Genomic DNA, 15,593 nt, shown 5'->3' on the forward strand with positions numbered 1-15,593 from the left:
GTTGTCACTAGCTATTTAAATCTCCTACATGATATATCACATAACCTAAGAATTAACATAACTTTTGGAACTTTTCAATGGGAAAGAGTGGGAAAAAATAATCTAGCATTTCAAGGTGTAGAGGAGCAGAACTTGACTCCTCTAACAATGATTTAAACAATGAAGATGTTGATTTTACATTTGTTCCTTCCTCAAAGTAGAGGGTGGTGCATTTTCTTAGTTCATGGGGATTTTTTTCACTTCTTTAAGGGCCCATTTGGTTCATGGAATTTGATTGGAATTGATATTTGTCAATACCAGAATCAACAAATTTGATGTTTGTGGAAAAATGGAATTAGAATTTTGGAATTCTAATTTTACCCCAAATTTAGGTCATTTTTATTCTTTGAAATACCTAGAATAAGAAAATGACTTCTAATTGCACATTTTGAGGATTAGGAAAAAAATTACAATCTATTCATTTTTCAAGTTTGATGAAAACATTATATTGTAACCTATTTTTTTTACCATTTGACCTTGCCTGCTAATGGTGAATAATGAAACCTTTGTTTTTTTAGACTAGATATATAATCATTTTAGTTTTTTGCAAGAGTATTTTTGTAGTTTCTAGATGTGATTATCTATGAGGCAAAAAATAGCTTTTCATGATGAGAGGATGACATAGATGGTGACTTGCAATAACCATTGTTAGGTTGCAATGCTAGGATTTGAATACTTGACTTGCAACAACTGTTCATGGGATTCAATTGATTTATTAATACTTTATCCTCTTTTTGCGCATGGGGTGATTTTGTTGTTCTAAGATGAGTGGATTTACAAAGGCAATCTAAGGAGGTTGAGACAAGTGTGCAAGTGCTACTTGAGGTACTAAAGATAGAACACATGACATAAAAATTGATTATGTCATCTCCATTGAAAATCCTTCATGTTTTGTAACACTACACCAAATATACACAGTGCTAAAAATTTACTATAAATCCATTTTGAAACTATCTTTTTTAAACACCCAAACACACCTCACACCTAATACACTTAGTAACTTATAACTTGGCTCCAAAAAAATTTTACTTTTGTACATGCTTTGTCAGACATCAAATTTTCAAATGCAGGAAACAATGTTCTTAGGCCTCGTGTGAATCCAATTATAATTCCAATTTTAGGAACCAAATATAGAAGATGTATCTTTCCACTCATCTTCCATGTGAACCAAATAGGTCCAACTATTTACCCAAAACCCAAATTAAAATTACAAATCTAGATTTTGAAAAATTATAGATATGAAAAAAAATCTAGTTTTACTAATTCCACGAACCAAACAGGCCCTAAAGGTTTTGTTCACTTTGTTTTTCATATCCTAGTGGAGTCTTTTTATGTTGTGGGAGTCAAGAATTATGCCCCCCTCCCCCTCTCTTTTTTGCACAATTGGTCCCTATTTTTTATTTGGTTGTTTTCATTTCATCATGATCTAACAATTTTTTTGTTAATCTTAGATTGGTTTTGAAATATGAGTGACAATACACTTTAATCATTCACTAGATAGAACACATTCATGTCGAACAAGTAATGTATACAGAGTATAAGTTGTCAAATAGTGTATGTCATGTGAGATATACAATATGTGCTGAGTAAATAGTAAGTGTTGAGTCACTCAAGTGTCAAGAAGACACTTGATGTCAAGTGATTCAAATGCTAAGTGATCAATGGATGTTGAGTCATTCAGAGGATGAGTTACAACATTGACGATATAGTGGATACCAAGCATCAGAGACTTCAACTATCGAGTAAAAAAATTTTGGACATAATAATTTTTTAATGACACAAACTTCTATGTAAACTATATTTGAGCCTACTTAAGGATTTTTTTGCAATTCTAGATGATAAGAATGAATCTATATTGAAGATCCCTATGTAGTACATGCAACCAATTAGTTAAAGGGATGGATTAAGAGAAAAAATTGATGAATTGCTATCGTTGATTCATAACTAACCCTAAGTCACCAAGGTCTTCATAAGGAAGGAAAACCCTAAAAAATTGTGTGTGCAAAGAGAGAAGTTTTCATGTGTAGATAGAGCATTCATGGTGGCTAAGGAATTGTGAATCAAGTTATGAATTGCAGATTCAATTAGAGGAAAATAGAGGAAAGAAGTTAGAGGATAGAAGTGATACATCTTATTAGAGAGGATCAAAGATATGTGCAAAGAGGTGATTTTTTATCTAGCAGTAGAGTGATAACCATAGGATCATTGTTGAGAAATTTTAATAGGTGAACTAATCTCTTAACAGAGTAGTCCTAAAAGGCTATTGTAACTTCTTTAACAAGGTTCTTACTTCATTGTAAGTTTAATTCCTTTAATCAGGCATAGTTCTAATAGGGTGTTGAAATCCTTTAACAAGGTAAGATCTAACAATTTTGTAAGCCTTTAACAGGGTAGGCCTTTCACAAGGTAGATCATAGTTTATGGTCAAACATTGCAATCTTCATTGGATACACTTTACAATTGCAATAGTGAAGATTCTTGTGTGTCATCTCCACCCCAATTTTACCTTCTCATTGGACAGTTTCTAGGTAATCAAATATCTTGTGTCATATATGCATTAAATGTTTATTTGATTTCATGCTATGGATGAACATGCTTAGTTTTGTGTTTTAGTTTACATGAAAATTGTGAGATGGATGTGTGGTGAATGACTTTATGGCTAAATTTTTGAAGGACTGATTCACATGTTTTAGTTGTTTGAAAACTGGTTACATTAGCATAAATTGTCCAACAAGGTCAAAAGAACCTAGCAGTGAATTCAATGAAGGCAAAGGAAAGGTTGATGTTGAAGAAGTCAAAGTGCAGATGAACAAGACATTGAAGAAAAAGGAAGATTGCAAGACATCAAGTTCAGATGGGATCACTTCATCCAATGGATTAGGTGATCACACCACCCCCAACTAGGCAATTGAGAGATATGTGTGGGATTAATATTTCAAAGTTCAATTGTACACTAGTTCCAAGAATTTAGCTCTGAAAAGATCATATATGCATGAAGTAAGATGAAAAGTATTGGTTAGAACTTAAAATAAATCTATAAGTTTTCATGATGTTGTTGAGCATGAAAAGTTTCATTGTTGTTGTCAAGTGAAAATTTAGTTGATTTCGAGCTATCAAAGGTGATAGTGTTGACCGAGCTCACTATGCTTGTTGAACATGATAGAAATTACATGGAAGCTAAGTGAATCAGAATTACTATTGGAGCCAAGATTACAGCTAAGTAAGCACTGAGCATTTATTGTGAAGTTTCAAGGGCTATATGGTTGTTTTTTGACTCATTTGCAATCATTCAAATTGAAGAGAGCACGAAGAGCATAAGGCAAATTAGAGAAATCAATTCAAGCATTTGCATATTGGATTCAACTGCACCAAACATCATATTTTTCAAGGTATTTATCATGTGCCGAGCTACACTATTTGGATTTATGCAAACCCTAGATAGTTGCAATGGTGTCTAGTTCTTCTATTGTTGTGGTTAAGGAAGTAAAAAAAGCTTTAAATGTAAAATTAATTAGTAATCAGATTAAACAACCACATTTTTGGGCAATTGCTAATATTGTATACAAAAGGAGACTCGTTTGATGTGTTATCTATGATACCACCACAAGTTTTAATGATACAAGTTGTAAGGTATTTCTACACTTGTAAGGTAGTAGGTATAGGAGACATGGAAATCAAACACTTGGATGGAAAATTGTGTGAAAATGGAGTGTTGAAAGAGGAAAACAAAATAGTAGAGAGAAAAGGGCTAACCCATGCCCTAGATTTTCCTAATGTATTCAAGACAAAGTGGATTAAGATAGTTCTCAACAAAATTCATGACAACTTTTTATTGTTAGAAGATGGCCCTATCAAGGTTACAAAGAGGATTATTCAGAGAGTAATAGGATAACCTACCCTAGACAAAAAAAAGTCTATATGAAAAAGTTAAGAAAAGATGGCAATTGAATTTAAGTATTGAAAGGAATGCTAGGGAGACTACTCTTGCTAGAGCAATGCCAGAATTAGATAAGTCATCTATGACTAAGGCCATTAATAAGTATAAAGGGAGATTTGATCCAAAATATAGAGCCTTCAATATTTTATAGAACAATCTTCAAGTTGTCAAACAGAGCACCCAAATATGCAAGTTTATCTATGGGTTGCAGATAGAATAGGCTATTGAGTAACAACCTATGGAAGTAGGTGAAGACAAAGTAGAACAAGAGGTATTTGAGATAAAAAAAAATGATGAATATATAAGGGAAGAACATGAGGAAGGCACTGAGAAAGAAGTAGTTACAAAGGCTACAGCTAAGGAAGAGAAACATCAAGATCAGAATGTAACAGAGGTACCTATGCCAAGTGTTAGTCCCCCTCATATGGATAAAGTGAATCAAGAAGAAGAAACATTAAAGATCAAGGATGTCTCTAAAAAAACCACTTAGAACATCAATCCATTAATAGAGGAGGATATGAAGAAGATATTGATTGATTCCACCACCAAGGCAAAACTATGCAGTCATCATATATTGGTGAGTGTATATGAGATCGAGAAGGCATAATTGGCATCTGCAGGGGAGAAAACTCAATAATTATCCATTTCCCCCCATCAATATACAAAAATGCAACCTATAATTCCTATTTTAGTATATCAAAGGATGAACACAATGTCATCATATATCAGCACATTGGTGTAAAAAAATTTAGTACAAGTAGTTTCAACAATTGACAAAGATGGACACTAGTCCAAACAGGTCAGGAAGCCAGTCCTGCACCTACATCACAAGTACAAGGTGAAACAAAGATCATAGAAAATGAGAAGTATAGGACTAAAGATTTAGTCTTGACTACAAAACCAAAGGAATAGATAGCAATTCATACACTAGTTACCCTACCAAATACTACTATATCATTCCTAAGCAAGCACTTCATAGGCCAAGTGTAGAAGCTACACTATTGAAGTCATCAAATCCTAGTCTTAGTAAATCTAAGGTTGATGAGGTTACATCATATGGTGATATCAACTTAGATAAGGTGATTGAACTTCCAAAGTTTGATCTTGCGTCAGTCACCATAGAGAAAATGAACATATTGTAGGATGCTCTAGTTAGAAAGAAACACTCAAAGGGAGCATAGGAAGAAGCAAGCACAACATGACATCAAGGACATATTTCTTGATGCATTCAGCCTACCTGCACCTAATGAAGAAAAGTCAATCATTGAGAAATTGGCAAACATAGTGGAGAAGATAAATGATGAAGACCTGGACACAAATGTATAATTACTAGAATGGGTTGAGAATAAATTTCAAGCCAAGGTAACTAAAAAGATATCTAAAGCCATTGCACTAAGTTAGGTGGAGTTAGCAACCAGAATTGATGATGTGAACAATGTGTCAAAGAATATTTTCTCTCTTAACTTTTTTTACACAAGAAGTGCAAAGACACATTGACCACCTGGAGGGAGATTTGAAGTCAACAACTAAAATCCTACAACAATCTCCTGGTCAAAGTCATTCTCATTTTAGAAATTCTTTGTCGACACAAGGTTAGTTAGCAGCATTGCAAGCTCAAGATGTCAACATTCGAGCTACATTAATCATCATCCAGTCCATGTTGCCCCTCACATGGAGGTGTTGCACAAGTAGCTAGCCTTTGCAGAAATATTGATGAAGAAAGATCTACATCTTTCTACTCATGAAGGCCTAGTTAACCTTTTTGTCAAGTTATCTATTCAAATCAAATCTCTAGAGGTAGTGTGTGACAAGTGGGATTTAGCACTAAAGCTTATAATGGAGGTCCATAAATCATTCTTGGACAAACACACTATTCGTGTACCACCCATGACATAAGTGTCAAAAATGGGGAGAATGAATAAGTTTTGGGGGAGACCAAACTAAGGGGGAGTTAGTATAGAAATAGAGCTAACACAATAGATATAGAAAATTTACTTAGCAAGAATATTCAAATTCAAAAAGGAATAATCAACTCATGGGGAGTTATAAAATTTTGAGTTGTGACTGATAAGTCACGAGTTTTGCAAATTTTTGAAGTTTAGAAATTTTGTATGTAAGTCAAGTGTTGAATAGAGATTATCTAAGTTACCCTCATAAGTTAAGGTTATTTATGCATGGTCAAGTATATTTTCCACTCATGTCAAAGGGGGAGATTGTTAATCTCATATTAGTTTTGACATATGAGTGATAATACACTTAAGTCATTCACTAGATAGAACTTAGTTCATGTTAAACAAGTAATGTATATCAAGCATAAGTTGTCAAATAGTGTATGCCGAGTGTGATATACAATATGTGTCGACTAAATGGTAAGTTCCTAGTCACTCAAGTGTCAAGCAGATAGTTGATCCCGAGTGATTCAGATGTCAAGTGATCAATGGATGTCAAGTCATTCAGAGGTTGAATTACAACATTGAAGATATAATGGATGTCGAGCATCAAAGACTTCAAATTTTGAGTAAAATAGTTTTGGACATAGTTATTTGTAATGGAACAAACTTCTATGTAAACCATTTTTTAGCCGACTTAAAGGATTGTTTTGCGATTTTAGATGATAAGAAAAAATCTATATTGAGGATCCCTATGTAGTACATGCAACCAATTGGTTAAAGGGATGGATTAAGCATAAAAATGGATGAATCACTATCATTAATTCATACCTAACCCTAAGTCACCAAGGTCTTCTTAAGGAAGGCAAACCCTAAAACATTGTGTGTGTGAAGAGGGAAGTTTGCATGCACAAACAGAGCATTCATGGTGGCTAAGGAGTTGTGAATCAAGTTATGAATTGTAGAATTAGTTAAGAAATATAGGAAAGAAGTTAGAGGATAGAAGTGATACATCTGATCAAAGAGGATCAAAGATACATGCAAAGAGGTGATATGTTATCTAGTAGCAAAGTGCTAACCGCAAGATCATTGTTGAGACATTCTAACAAGTGAATCATTTAAATCTCTTAATAGAGTATTCCTAATAGGTTGTTGTAAATATTTTAATAGGATTCTTAATTCATTGTAAGTTTAAGTCCTTTAATTAGGCACACTTCTAACAGGTTGTTGAAATCCTTTAATAGGGTAAGATCTAACAATCCTATAAGCCTTTAATAGTGCATACCTTTCACAGGGTAGATCATAGTTTATGATCAAGCATTGTAACCTTCATTGAATACACTTTACAACTACAGTAGTGAATATTTGTGGTGTCATCCCCACCCCAGTTTTTACCTTCTCATTGGAGGATTTCTGGGTAACCAAATATCTTATGTCATATATGTGTTAAATGTTTTTTTTTTATGCTATGGATGAACATGCTTAGTTTGGTATTTCAGTTTACATGCAAATTGTGAGATGGATGTGTGGTGAATGATTTTATGGTAAAATTTTTAAAGGACATGTTAGTGTTCAGTGCCATTTAAAATTTGTGAAGATGTTCATAGACAATATATTGCTCCAAGTTCTCTCTCCTCTCTACGTGTTATGTTACAAGAAACATTTTTGGCATTTTTTAGCAAATGTTTGTTTATGGTTGGTTAGTTTAAGGAGGCTTGTAGTTTAGATATATGCTTACTTATATCATTTTAATCTACACCATTATCTATATAGCACCCAAAATTGCCCATTCAATATAATTATTAATTAATTAAATTATTATAATCATTACATTTCAATTTTTAAAAGTAGAAATACAAACATCTATGTATATTGACATATTTCTATAAACAAATGGTGTACTACAATTATAATATAGCAATACTTTAATATTGTTAATTGTTAGTTGACAATTACAAATTGAATAAATAGCCTTCTTGATTATGTTTTTGTATTCCTTTGATCATTAATACCAATGCTCAAACATTTGTTTTCATCAACACCCAACCCTCATGAATAGGGTATTTCTAATTTTTATTACAACTTTTAAGAGTTGGGGAAATCAAAATTTTCTCAGTAAGGAAAGATCATGTTGAGATGCCTATGACAATTAGGATTGTGAAAAAAAAGGCAATCTTCATGACATTGATCTTAACATTTTTGTTCATTTGTAGTCCATATAGATATATGCATACATTCATACATACATACATGCATGCATACTGATGAGGCATATTAATGTCTCAAATTTGATATAGTTCTATAGTTTGAACCTACTCTTTTAGCCTTCTGAAAAACATTTCCAAGATTTTTTAATGTCTTGTGAACTTATGCCAAATCCAGCTAGAACTTATTGAAACAATGGATACTGGCTATGACATATTATGCTTAATATTATATATAAATTGCAGTATTTCATATAAATATTTTAAGCTATGTTCTAATATTTGAATAAGAGTAGAAATGTTGTTGTGCATATGTGTTTTGAATGTTTCTAATTTTCATGAAATGGAGAAGTGGCACAAAGAGTGGTGATTACCGTATTAAAGGAGGAAGTAATGAAGAGCATTCATGACAAAAGAAGCACAAATCAGTTCCGAATGATAAGTTGCATCTATGAGGAGAGTTATTGTTCCAAGAAAATCAGGAAGACCCAACTTTCTATATTTCTTGCCGGTGGTTATTCTGTTGCTTAATCAATTTCATATGTCATGGTTGACATTCTACCTTCTTTTATGATGATGTTTGTACATAGTTTTTATGTTATGTTTGTAATAAGTTCCAATCCTCTATATAATGAAGTAGGGATCACTTTGAAAAGAGGAGAAAAACTTAAAAAATCAATACTAGTTTAAGATTTTGAAGTTTCTCTTTTATGTTCTCCATGAATTATTAAATCATGTAATCAAAGAAGAATTCTAATGAGACAGTGATTTTGGAATACCTATTGTCTTCTTAGTTAGTTAAGGCCAACTAAGGGGGCCCACTTGGGAGGTGGAATAGATTTAGGTAGAGTAGATTTGTTTCTTGCAATTTCCTATTTTAAGATAGATTTATTATATTAGACCTATAGCATAATTACTGTGAAAGTTCCTACAACACTTGTGCAAAATGATCATAGTGGATTTTTGAATTGTTAACTAGTTTAGAATCCTTTTTCTATAGTTTTTACAGTTATCTGTTGATAATACAAGTGTGTTTACTATTCTATATCAGTAATATAGAATCATTTCATGCATTTTACTTTCCTACAACATAGGTGTTGAGACTCTTTAAGTAACTTAGTGCACATATTGTGCTGACCCATTTCAATTCCTACGTCCCTAAGTTGACAATTCAAGTGTATTTTCATGATGAAATAGATAGTTCTCAAAATGGACATGGTATCCTTGAGAGAGGAATAATGGTGTAATTATCTTGATCTATTATGGAACCGTTCATTTTTTGGTGTCATTGCTGGGGATGGTGTCAAACTAGGAACCTTCATGAGTCCTCTATTTTTAGACTAGTGTGTTAAATAGAAACCACAAGATTGTGTGCTTGATTAACAAGTCACCAATTCAATTGCATGCATCAAAGAGGAAGACAACAAGATGAATATGGGAGATTTCTTCCATAGGAGTCTGTTAATTTGAATGAAGAAATTGAAGAAGAGGTTGAGTTGCCTTTTTTGGACGCAAGCCTTGTTTTTCCTACAGAATCATCCTCAAGAGCATAACCTTTTGATACAAGTCATCTTCAACCTTTTGCTAAAATTTTGGCCAGTTTCCTTGATAGTGTTGCTCCAAATCCACCAGTTGTTAACAATCCAGTACCCAATGTTCCTTTTTAGCAGCAACCCCATAATCAAATACCTCCAGTAATGGCACAAACTACTTTTCCATTTCCTCTCCCAAGCCTTGTAACCAATGCTAATCTAAAAAATATACCTCCAAATGCTCTTCCAAAGTTTTATGGCCTTGCAACTAAAGATCTTGATACTTTCTAGTTTGAGTTTGACATACTCTACCATAGCTTTGAATACAACACTAATGCCCATACACTCAAGTTGTTTCCTGCAACACTGAAAGAATCAGCTTTATGATGGTTCATGGGCTTAGGAGCCAATGGGTAGTTGCGATGAAATGCGAACTCTATTTCTGGAAAAATACAAACAGTATTGCAAAGAAAATGATTCAAGAGGAGATTATATCTTTAGAATATCACAAAAGGAGGATGAAACATTGGAAGACTATGTTTCACATTTCTTGTATACACTGCAGAAGAACCATCAGCATGTGATGTCAAAGGATTCACAAAAGCTAGTCTTCCTGGGAGGCATGAATGATAATTGTCTAGAAGCACTAGACTTGATAGCTGGTGGAGATGTATATTAATCTTCTTGTGATGATCTTAAGAAAATCTATCTTAACTACTCAAGGTCAACTATGAAGAAAGGAAAGGGACATCAGACTTCAGCTACTAAAGGAATCAATCAGGGTATTTCAAAGATCGAGATATCTAATCTACTCTCAGATTTTAAGTAGGACATTATAAATGATGTCACTACACATCTCGACATAATGACTACAAAGAAGAAACATGCAGAAGCTGAGGTGCAATTAGCTGAGTACTACACACACTACCGAAAGCAGAAGAAAGATTGTCAATGCAAATTGGTTGCTAGTGTGGAAAACCATCATCTTCCAACTGAGTACGTCAAAATAGATGGAGAGGATGAGAAAGTATTATTTGTTGCTCAACACTAGCCATGGGCCCAACGTCAAGGTATGCCTCAGGACCATTTGCAAAATTCAAATCTATATGGTAAAATTAATGGAAAAATTGTCAACCTACTTGGAATAATGCTTGGCAAAATAATCCACAATAGCCTCAATGGCCTCAAAATTCCCAACCTTCATGGCCAAACCAACAAAATAATCAATGGCAAAATCAGCAAAACCAATGGCAACCACCCCAAGAGAATTAGCAGTCTACAAATCAATGGAGAGGACCTCAGCAATGGCCTAATGAAAATACTGGTAATCCACAATTATTAACTCCAGTCGAACAACCTGCACTAAGGCCACCATTTGCAAGTCTTGGACCTCAAATGTAGACCTAGTTACCTATACAACCTTAGCCAAATCCAAATAACTAGTAGACACAAACACCCTTGTATTCTACTGATGCTCAATAATACCCTACTTATGCTCTAAATATTATAGATATACATTTGAGATCTGGTACAACCCTACCAACACCTAAACCACATCTCATAACTGAAATACCAAATACTCCTATAGCATCAAAACTCATAACTTCTAAGCCACAAGTGGTTGACCCAACCAACGTAACTAACTCAACTCAAACTCAAATAGTAGTTGAACCTCCTTTTCTAGAGAAGCTCATACAAAGTAAACCTACACAAACAAAGGAATAATCTTTTGACATCATTCATTAGTTAAAGAACATGCATGTCCAAATACCCTTATTCCAAGCTATTAAAGATGTTCCTATTTATGCCAAAGTCATTGGAGAAGCCTATCTGAAAAAGATTGGGAGGAAGAAAAAGGATCCAACTAAAGTCCATGTTGTAGGACAATTGGCTAACATCATGTTAGTAAAATTGACCATTTCTAAATATTCTACTACAGGAAGCCCAGTTGTGAATGTGATTATAAATGGACAGTCTATCAAAAATGCTTTAATTGATCTTGGTGCTGCTATAAATATCATGATTAAGGATACTATGAAAAAGTTGAATATAGAAGGATTAAGGGCTACCCCAACAATTCTACAACTTGCAAATAGTTCTACTATCACTCCTGATGGGATGATAGAAGACATAGTTGTAACCCTAGACTCTCTAGAGTACCCTGCAGATTTCATGATTTTGTCTCCAAATGTCAATTTATCTAGTTACCCTATCATTTTAGGATGACCATGGTTAGCTATAGCCGATGCAAATATATGTTATAGGTCAAGGAGTATGAAAATATCTAATGTTCAAGCAACAAATAAATTTGATCTATATCCTCTAACACAACCACAACTAGACTTAAGTACATCTAAATGGCCAGATTTAGGGGATGGAGAAAAAGAAATAAACTCTATAGCTCAGCTTATGATGTTACATAGACAGTCTTTTTGAAAGTTGCATGAAGAGGATTTAGTAATTCAGAGTATTCTTAATAACACTTGTGTAGTAGAAAAAGATGTATAGTTGATCTCACAACTACTGTTGAGTTGTCAAAAGGTCATAATCTCCATGTCAATCCTAAATTGTCTTCCACACAAATGAAACAATTAATAGAGCTTCTTCAAAAACATGAAAAGGATTTTGCATGGGACTATGGGGATATGAAAGGGTTGAGTCCTACATTATGCACTCATAGTATATACATCAATGAAGGTTGCTTGTCACTCCATCAACCCCAGAGAAGGATTAATCCAACCCTCAGGGAAATAGTTAAAACTAAATTGCAAAAATTGCTTGATGTTGGTTTTATATATTCTATATCTGATAGTAGATGGGTTTCACCTCTAGTCATAGTGACTAAAAAGGGAGGGAAATGGTGGATTTTTGTAGATTAGAGAGAATTGAATAAGGCAACCAAAAAGGATCACTTTCCTTTACCATTCATTGATCAAGTTCTAGACACTCTGGCTGGTAAGAAATAATTTTTTTTCTAGATTGGTATAGTGGTTATAATCAGATAAGTATAGCTCCTGAAGATCAAGATAAAAGCACATTTACATGCCCATGTGGTACTTTTGCATTTTTTTTTTCCATTTGGCCTGTGTAATGCCCATGCAACATTTCAATGAAATGTAATCAGCATTTTTGTTGATATATCACATGATTGCATGGAAATATACATGGATGATTTCACAACATTTGGAGTCACCTTTGAAGAAGCCTTGATGAATCTTGAAAAGGTCATTATCTGATGCAAAGAACATAATCTATCACTCAATAGTGAGAAATATTTCATGCTCATGTAGGAAGGAGTGGTGCTTGGTCATTTCATATCAGTTGCAGGAATACAAGTAGATCCAGCTAAGATAGAGGTAATTCTAACACTACCCATACCTACAAAACCAAAAGATTTAAGATCTTTTTTAGATCATGTTGGATATTATAGGCATTTTACAAAAAATTTCAGTAAAATAGCTAGTCCTTTGTAGACATTGTTGACTAAGGAAGTTGAATTCATTTGGACACCTAAATGTAATGAAGTCTTCTTGTAGCTTAAGAAACTTCTCACCACAGCACCAGTTTTAAGGGACTAGATTGGTCAATTCCATTTCATATTCATATTGATGCATTAGATTATGTCGTAGGAGATTTATTACGAAAAAATCCTACTAATCTTGAAAATGCCATCTACTATATTAGTAAAAGCCTTCATGGACCTGAACTGAATTGCACATTAACTAAAAAAGAACTTCTAGCTGTAGTCTATGCATTAAACAAATTCAGACACTATGTAACTAGATATCCTATTTCTGTTCATACTGATCACTTAGCTATAAGGTACTTAGGGCCCATTTGGTGAGCGGAATAGGAATACATATTCTAGAATACATATTCTGGAATACGTATTCTGGAATAGAACATATTCCTATTCTCCGTTTGGTTCAGCCACTATTTGATGGGAATTCGCGGATCCAAAAATTTATGTTTTCTAAAATAAAATAAAATGGAATAGGAATACGTATTCCAATACCACCTATTTTGGTGGAATTGCAAAACCCCATTTTTGGGCCAAAAATGGAATACGTATTCCATTTTTTCTTCGTATTCCAATCCCATTTTGGTGCATCCAAACAAGGAATTCAAAATTTTTGGAATATGTATTCCTATTTCGCTCACCAAATGGGCCCTTAATGAATAAACCAATTGTAACTGGTAGAGTGGCAAGATGGCTCTTATTGTTATAAGAGTTTGATATTACTATTATTGATAAGTTGGGAAAATCCAACATAGTTGCAAATTATTTGTCTAGATTGACCATTGTTGATGAAGATCCAACTCCAATTGAAGATACCTTTCTAGATGAGCACTTGTTCCATATAGCAACTCATACACCATGGTATGCAGGCATAGAAAATTATCTTGCTACAAATAGAATACCCCCACACTTCTCTCACAAAGAAAGGAGGAAGCTAGCAAAGAAAAGTTTTCAGTATTCCTGGATAAATAACAATCTCTTCTATGTAGGACCAAATCAGGTCATGAGGAGATGTGTCAAGGAAGATGAGATATATGATATATTGCATGCTTTTCATGGTGAACCATGTAGAGGCCATTTTGCATGGAAAAGAACAACACTAAAGGTACTTACAACTAGATATTATTGGCCAACCTTACATAAGGATGCAGTGACTTATACAACTAATTGTGACAAATGCCAAAGGATGGGCCGACCAATCAAAACTGATGAGATGCCACTCACTCCACAGATTGCAATCACACCTTTTGATATGTGGGGCATGGAATTCATAGGTCCAATTGACCCACCATCAAGTGGAAAATCCTACATCTTAGTATGTAAGGATTATGAAACCAAATGGGTGGAAGTTAGAGCAATGAAAAATGTAAGAGATAAGAAAGTAGCTAAGTTACTGTGTGAAGAAATATTCACTTGCTATCGAATGCCCAAAATACTTTTCACATATCAAGGAGCCCAGTTCACATCAAACTTGATCACTGAGGTTATAAAGGAATACAGTAGAAGGCACTGAAAATCCATTCCTTTTCACCCTCAAGAAAATGGACAAGCAGAGGTTAACAATAGAGAAATTGAAGCCATTCTAACTAAGATAGTGCACATACACAAGAAGGATTGGACCAGCAGATTGATTGAAGTTGTTTGGGAGTATAAACCACATGGAAGAGAACAAATGGACTCACTCCATTTGAACTTGTCTATGGTAAAGTAGTAATGTTTCCCATTGAATTTGAACATAAAACAATGTGCACTTCTTTGGAGTTGAACATTAGTCTTCCTACAACACAAGAAGAGAGACTCCTCCACTTGAACTCGCTTGATGAAATAAGAAAGACAACTTTGGAAAGAATAGAAATAATTCAATAGTAGTGAAAGAAGTGGCATGATGCACATATCAGGAATAAATAATTCTAAATAGGAGATTGGACTCTCCTGTATGATTCTCACTTCAAAGAGAATCCAGGGAAATTGTAGACTCAGTGGTTAGGGCCTTATAAAATTCAACACATATTTGACAATGGAGCAGTAAAACTGAAAACCATTGATCTTGTATAGTTTAAGTTACTTGTAAATGGCCATAGGTTGTATCTTTATCATAAACCACAGACTAAAGATGAGTTCCAGCAGCAATTCCAACCAACTAGTTTACCAACTCCTATGAACATAGTTCCTACAACTAAAGGTGAAAACCTTCTTCTTGCAACCATTCCATGACAAACTTTTACAAAACCCTCATAATAAAACCTCATTTAATATGAGGTCTATTCTTTCATTTACTTTTCTCTTTCTTCATATCAACCCATCTTATTTATCTATCTACCATCCACTCACACTCCAAGTCACCCACAAATTCTATTTTTACTGCTTTCAATAAACTATATTGTCAGCACCTTTTCTACAGTCATCAAACTTTTCCAATTCATCAATCTACATACGGATGTACACTCTCAAATTTTTAGGTATAAAAATTTC

This window comes from Cupressus sempervirens, chromosome 10 (genome assembly GCF_028749045.1).
Source record: "Cupressus sempervirens isolate cs-2001-9-10 chromosome 10, ASM2874904v1, whole genome shotgun sequence".
Taxonomy (NCBI): domain Eukaryota; kingdom Viridiplantae; phylum Streptophyta; class Pinopsida; order Cupressales; family Cupressaceae; genus Cupressus; species Cupressus sempervirens.